The sequence below is a fragment of the Barbatula barbatula genome, assembly GCF_947034865.1.
Source record: "Barbatula barbatula genome assembly, chromosome: 9".
Classification (NCBI taxonomy): Eukaryota; Metazoa; Chordata; class Actinopteri; order Cypriniformes; family Nemacheilidae; genus Barbatula; species Barbatula barbatula.
Window position 1 is genome coordinate 3,594,686 of NC_136772.1, and position 6,718 is coordinate 3,601,403.

The following is a 6,718-nucleotide window of genomic DNA, read 5'->3' on the forward strand; positions in this document are numbered from 1 at the left end:
GAAAGAAACTCATGAAATAACATGAGGGTGATTAAATGAAGACAGACTTTTTGGTTGAACTTTATGGCGCCATGTTGATACATTTCTTGGCAACCGCACAGGTCACGCGCAGCTCTAAAGGCTAAGTGCATCAAGTATGCTCGAAAAGGTGAACAACCTTCCAAACAGAGGGTCTTGTGTCGCCCTAGAGGTGTTTATTCTGTGATAATGACGGGCTGGCTGTACACTATCACGCTTGTTATAGTTATTACTGAGTCAACAGATAAACGCACATGAAATATTGTTTGTGAAGGTTTAGGAAGGATTCCAGAGGTCACAAGCGCACTGAAAAAATGATTTTTACTGCTTGTCCAACCAACGCAATAGTTCACGATTTTCTTCATGTTCAGTTATGTATTTTAATCCATTCATGTTGGCATTACATTAATGATTTGTGTCGTGTTATTGTTACAAGTAGTCAGAGGATTTATATTTCCCAGAATGCTTTGGGTAAGACTGCATTTTTAGAGTTATTTCTTAATTAAGTGTTTTTCAGTAAAGAGAAACACGTCTTAGTGTTTAATGTTCATCATAAAATGTTCAATTTTTGCTGAGCTCTGTTGAATTAATATCTTGTTAGAGATAAAATAACATTTTATTTCATATTATCTTAAAACATTATGGCGAGAACGTTAAATGAAAATATGAAACAAACATAGAAAACAAATCATGATATCAATGATTTGGCAAATTGAACATAATGAAATGATGCAGACACATAACATTATTATGTGCAACCGCTGTATATCATTTCTTTATGTTAAACCAACAGATTCGTTTTCAGTGCATAGCAAGGAAGGATAAACTGTCAGTTATACAATGTTGCTGTAACGTATGGCAGGCGAGGCAGTGGATCCACATGCAGTTTGAGATTTCTATTAAATAAAACAAAGCAATTACAAAACTAGGTAATCCACAAAAGAAGCTCAAGGACAACAGCCAACCAATCAGAAGACTTCCACAGAATTGTAATGAATGAATTTATTTCATTATGTTTAGTTCCCTATTTATTTACAGATATGTTGTTTTAATGATGAGCATATGCATTCAATTTGTTGTGGAGATTTTAGTTTTTTTGAAATGTGTATTAAATCATTCAGCTCAGTGTTGTTTGATTTAATTATTAGTTTATGTTGTGTTTCCATAACTTCTTTTCTTTTTGATGTGCATCCAGAATGACTCAAATCCTGTTTGCTAATATAAACATTCTGAACATAATCAATGCAGGGTTTAAGTCATCTGAAATGACTTGAAAACATCTTTGAAGTGCAAGTTATGGATCGAGGACCGTCTCTAATAGGCCGATGGGTGGTACTTATTCCAGGAGGGCGGCAACTTTATATGCGTGCTCAAGGTCCAAAACTCTGAGGTCACTGAGGAAATATTTCTGTTTTTCATTATTTTCTAACGGAATGCAAAATGTTTCATTGCAAAGCACACGTCCAACATAATCTTAATCAAACACCATGAATAAATGTGAAATTCAAGTTGGAATTTGTAAGTATTTAATATGTCAACCTTCAATTGCTTCAGTGAGCGTGTGTACTCGATCTGGCATGAACCGCACAAGTTTGTGCAAAGCCTGATGATGATCCATGTTCTCCCAGCATGCTTTGAGAATTTTCCAAAGATCATCCTGTGTGCTGCAATAGCTGCAAGAAAATCTGACCTTTTTTGGAGTTAGCATACTAAATGTCACTAAATGTTGCTGTACATTTAATAATTTCGTGCAGAATAATAAGTATATCTGCGTTTTTCTGTTTTAAATGTTAGAAATGTCCTAGTTCGTTCAGCTTGTGTTTAGTGGTCTCTGGACCCCCACAAGATGTCACGTCATTAAGTCTCTTGTTTTTTTATTGATGTTTTCTTCTTTCGGTCTCAATACATCTTTTCTGTCTGTTAAATTGTGACCTCATTTGTCATGATCATTTGACTGCGATTATGTACACAATGACAACCGCAGTAAGACCCAGATCATGAAAGTGAATGTTGATATAATAGGACTGCCCTTCACCTCTGTTTTTCATTATGCTCGTGATACTGTCTGACGGATGTCCAGCTCTCAGTGAGAGACGCTTGAAGAGGATGAAACCTTTTTGACAAGCTCGCACCAAAAACATCAAGATGATCCAATCAAAACCAGCAGTGCGTCTCTGTTCCGCGTCTCTCCTCCTGACCTTAATCAATGTCACCTCTGTCATTAATATAGTGAAGGTGCTGCATTCCAGTGTTCATCTGGAGAGGTGGTAAGTTGTATTTTTGGATGTGTAATGTGGACATCAAATGTCAAAAGTTCAATCGCCTTGCAATTGCAGTACAAACTGTACAATGAGAAAAGTATATGTGGAGTAGGGTCAGAAACAACCAGGGGTCACAAGTAACAAGCTGACCGTTATGCTTACATATATTCATATTTCCTAATTAATAATTGATTTCATAATATTGTAGTTCATGTGTGGTTATGGATTTAGCTTTTCTTTCAGATATCAAGTTTAATTCAGAAGTGAGTTATATAAGTCAAATATGCCAAGATCGAACATACTTTATGGATGGGAGATAATAGTCTATCATGTGCTGGTAATGATGATAACCATTATTATTGATTTTGTGTTAATACACCTATGATAATATTCTAAGATAAACAAATTAAAGAGCAGTTCCCAACCGAATGTCATTGAGAAGAATAGGCTCTGTGTGGAATGGGTGACTGCCGTCTTTGTCACTTCTAAAACAGCTTTTTGTCTTCCCAATGCAGATATGGGACATTAATGTTTGATTCCCAAAAATCTTACTATCTCAAATACATCCAGAGGTTTTAAATTCAAAGTGACAGCAAAAAGTACAATTCTCGCATCATTTGCACACCGTCTTACCGTTTCAAGCCTGTATGACTTTCTTCCTTCTGCAGAACACAAAAGATATTTGGAAGAATATTACCGTTCACTTTCATTGGTTTTGTGTCCATACAATAGGAGCGAATGGGTGCCGGCGATGTTCGAATACCAACTTTCTTCAAACTATCTTTCTGAAGTGTTCTGCGGAATAAAGAAAGTCATACAGGTTTGAAAAGACAAGTGGGTGAGTCAATGATGACAGGATTTTCATTTTTGGGTGAACTATCACTTTAAATGCTGTTTGACTGCAATGAGCACATTCTCTTTGAGCTGAGTTGTAACACTATAGTGAGTCATTGTGGTAAATAAGACAATACCGCCTCTGTCCTTCCAAAGCCTGTTTTTCAGGACATGAAAAAAACACTGTACTTTATAAAGAATTAAAACTGTTTTTATTGGTTAGATATTTGCAAAACCCAGTGACATACATAAAGGGTGACTTATAATAATGATTTGATGTCAAAAGTATAAATCACATAATATGGAGATTCAGCAGCGATATAAAAGATAGGCATGGTTTATCGGTCTCAGGTCTTTCAGAATCTTCTGATATCGATGTTAAAAATGGAGTGGAATTACTATCAGTGTCCGTCATTGGCCACAGCGTCCTGCTCACTTCAGCCTGGTCCAAAAATACATAAAAAGCTCTTGGCAGTGAAGTGATGAAATACAATACACGCTCCCTAATGCCGGCCGGCTGTAAATTGTGTTGATGGACAGTGGGGGTATTCGATCTTCCAGTGTAATGTCAGCTCGCGCAGTGCTGCTCGGATCTCTTGTGTTTTAACTGGACCCGGTCTTTATCGCTGTTGAGTTATAAATCAGCTTAAGAGATCTTTGCTAATGGAGCTCGGAGAGAACACATCGTGCCTTGGAGACTCAAGTTGTGAACATGTGCTGATTTGTCACTCATCTGAAATGAAAGGGCAGCTCTAATCTCATCTGTTTGCTCAGCATTTCAATAAGAACTCAAATCATTCGTCTTGGACAGGATATAGCTTGAGACGTATTACTCATCCGAGTTCTTTACCGACTTACCCAAAGGAACGTTTTTACCCTCTGTGGTTGCTCTTTCATAGCTCAGAAGATCTAGTCGAGCTTTCATTCAGGTGTCAGTTTTGTTTAAAACAGTTTTTTCTTAAATCACAAAGACACGTCACAGACTTATTAAGGCTGCAAAGATCACTTGGTCTTTGGAGACCAGCATGTTCATGTTAAAATGCCTTTTGATTGTCCCATAATACCTGAGCACAGTTTGAAGCTTTAGCAGAGACACAAGATATAGCTTTCCCTCAAGATAAAAATCTGTTTATCTGTTTCCTAACAGCTCCAAATTCGTCTTTTGCTCAATTCGTTTCCACAATTCTCTGCCTCCCATCTTTTGTACTCATGTCAGGTATGAGAACACCCACACGACTCGAAATTGCTTGTATTCAGCTCTCTCCACAAGCACTCTTGAAATCCTTGTGTACGCCAACATGGTAATGAACTAAAATGCTGTGACTATGAGACTGTGAGTGGGGATTAAACTCACTGTCACTTTCTGTACTAAAAAGTAGCATTTTTAAAAGAGGTTTTTAATTTTACAGACGAGATCTGCTTCCAGGCTATGATTCAGTAAAGCTTATTAAATGACGCAAATGTGCATTTGTAAGATCTATTTTGCGCATTGAATTTAATATACTGCTTTGTCCAATATTGCCAACTTTTCCCACAGTACAAAGTAAGGATTGCTATACGCTTTTCTCATATCCCATATTGGAACGAACGATAACACTGGCTTCTCACAACAGTATATTTTTTGTTTCTGTAATTCTTTTAATATAATTATTTTTAACACACTACTTCTTTGTCTCCACAAGAAATAATACGGTTGTTTCAAACCACAAACCCCATGCCAACCTCAACATGACATTGAAATCTCGAACAATCCCAATACACATCCAGAACAACTCTGAATTGATTTTATTCAGATGTTTGTGAATTTCAATTTCCAATTTAATTTGTAAATTAGATTTGGAGGATAAATTAGAATCCCATGAGAACTGGAAACTGCTGGCTTATTTGCATGTAGTCATAAAAGTTTTACATGCTGCACTTTTATAGACTCAATTGTTGTAAACAAAAGTCTGTTGGCAGCGGAAGAAATCATGACACATGAATTCACATATTGACACTATGCCAGTTTTTTGTGTATTTATTTTCTTGCTTCAATAATAGCATGTTATTTGAATGAATTGTTTACAAAAAATTAACAATAAAACGTGGTTTTGGTGGGAACGGCTTAACCATGTAATGGAAGTTATGACCACTTGATGTTGCTCAGAGGCTAAACAGCGCCCTCTGTTGACGCTATTAGATTCTGCATTCATTCATACATACATTCAAATGACAAAATTTGCTGACAAACTTTGAAGTTACATTTATAAATATACTTCAAATCCAAATATTGTTTTTTATATTGCCATTTTGGAAAAAAAGAAGAAAGGGGGAAAAGCAGGACAAAAGCATTTAGTTTCATTAGTTCGTGAAACACACATTATTTAATGGATCTATGTTCTTGAACATCCAAAAGGGTACTTTTCATAAATGTCAGGTTGAAGCTATTTAAGTGTAACCTGTCAACTCTTTTTTCTTAGAAACTACTTCAAGAAACATGCAAAAATAATCTGCATGGCTCCCTTGTACTCAACTCTGCATCTGCCACATTATCTTTGCAATGCTTCACTTTCTGTTTTCCTCTAACTCAATTTTTTTCCTTCTTTTTAGAAAGTGACCCCAACTAGAACAGCATGCCATTCACCCAAGAGAGGAAGGGAACCATCGACATGTGGCCAATTTCGCTGATGCCGGAGGAAAAAGAGGACATAGCACTAACAGTGTCCGGCCAGACTGTCCTTCAGCGTAAGCTCCAGTAGGTTCTCCCTCTGAGTTCTGCACGGGCCACACAGATGCCCTGCCAGTCTCTACCCATCAAACTGTCCCAAGGGGTGACAGCCTGTAATTACATATCAGCACAATTACTACCGTGATAACAATACACTGAGCTGGCCTTATCTTTACATCTGCTCATTACCACGGGTAAAACCTTCTCACTGTGGAGAGTACAGTTTCATCTGCCAAGTTATTCTTGGCAACACCAACAAGTCAAAGTTATTTATCAAATGAGGCTGTTGCTACTGATTGTTGCATAGTCGTTATTCACATTTCATTTTCATATTATTGATGTATAATTTTTTTCTACGTGTATTTATTTATTTTCATGCTAATTCTTGTTTTTCCTTACTTCATTATTGTTGTGAATTCTTCAAATTATACAATTGTCTCAATGGTACTTTTTATTTTCTATTCTTACTTTCACTGTAGCTTCTAAAGAATATCATTTTATAACATGTGTTGTATCAAGCATTTGACTATACTGTGTTTGGTTATGTGCATAACAAATAAAATGACTGGCAATGAAATATTATATGGTGTAAGAATGTTGAAAACAACGCGTTCCTGTTTTAACAACTTTGGCTCACACTTTTGATCAGTTTGAGATTTCAAAGCAATCAACATAAAATCCAAATGGAATGTGTTGGGTTTTATGAATCGAGAATGAAGTATTCATCCATATGGAGTATGGCGACTCAAACAGAGACATCTAGTGGAGCATTTTCACACATTTAAGTCTCAGTAATTAGGTGCTGTGTGCACATACAGTATGATTACCATAGCAACTGCATCTCACCATGTGTTTTACTATTTATGAAACCCAGATGATGTCTTAACTTATTCTATGA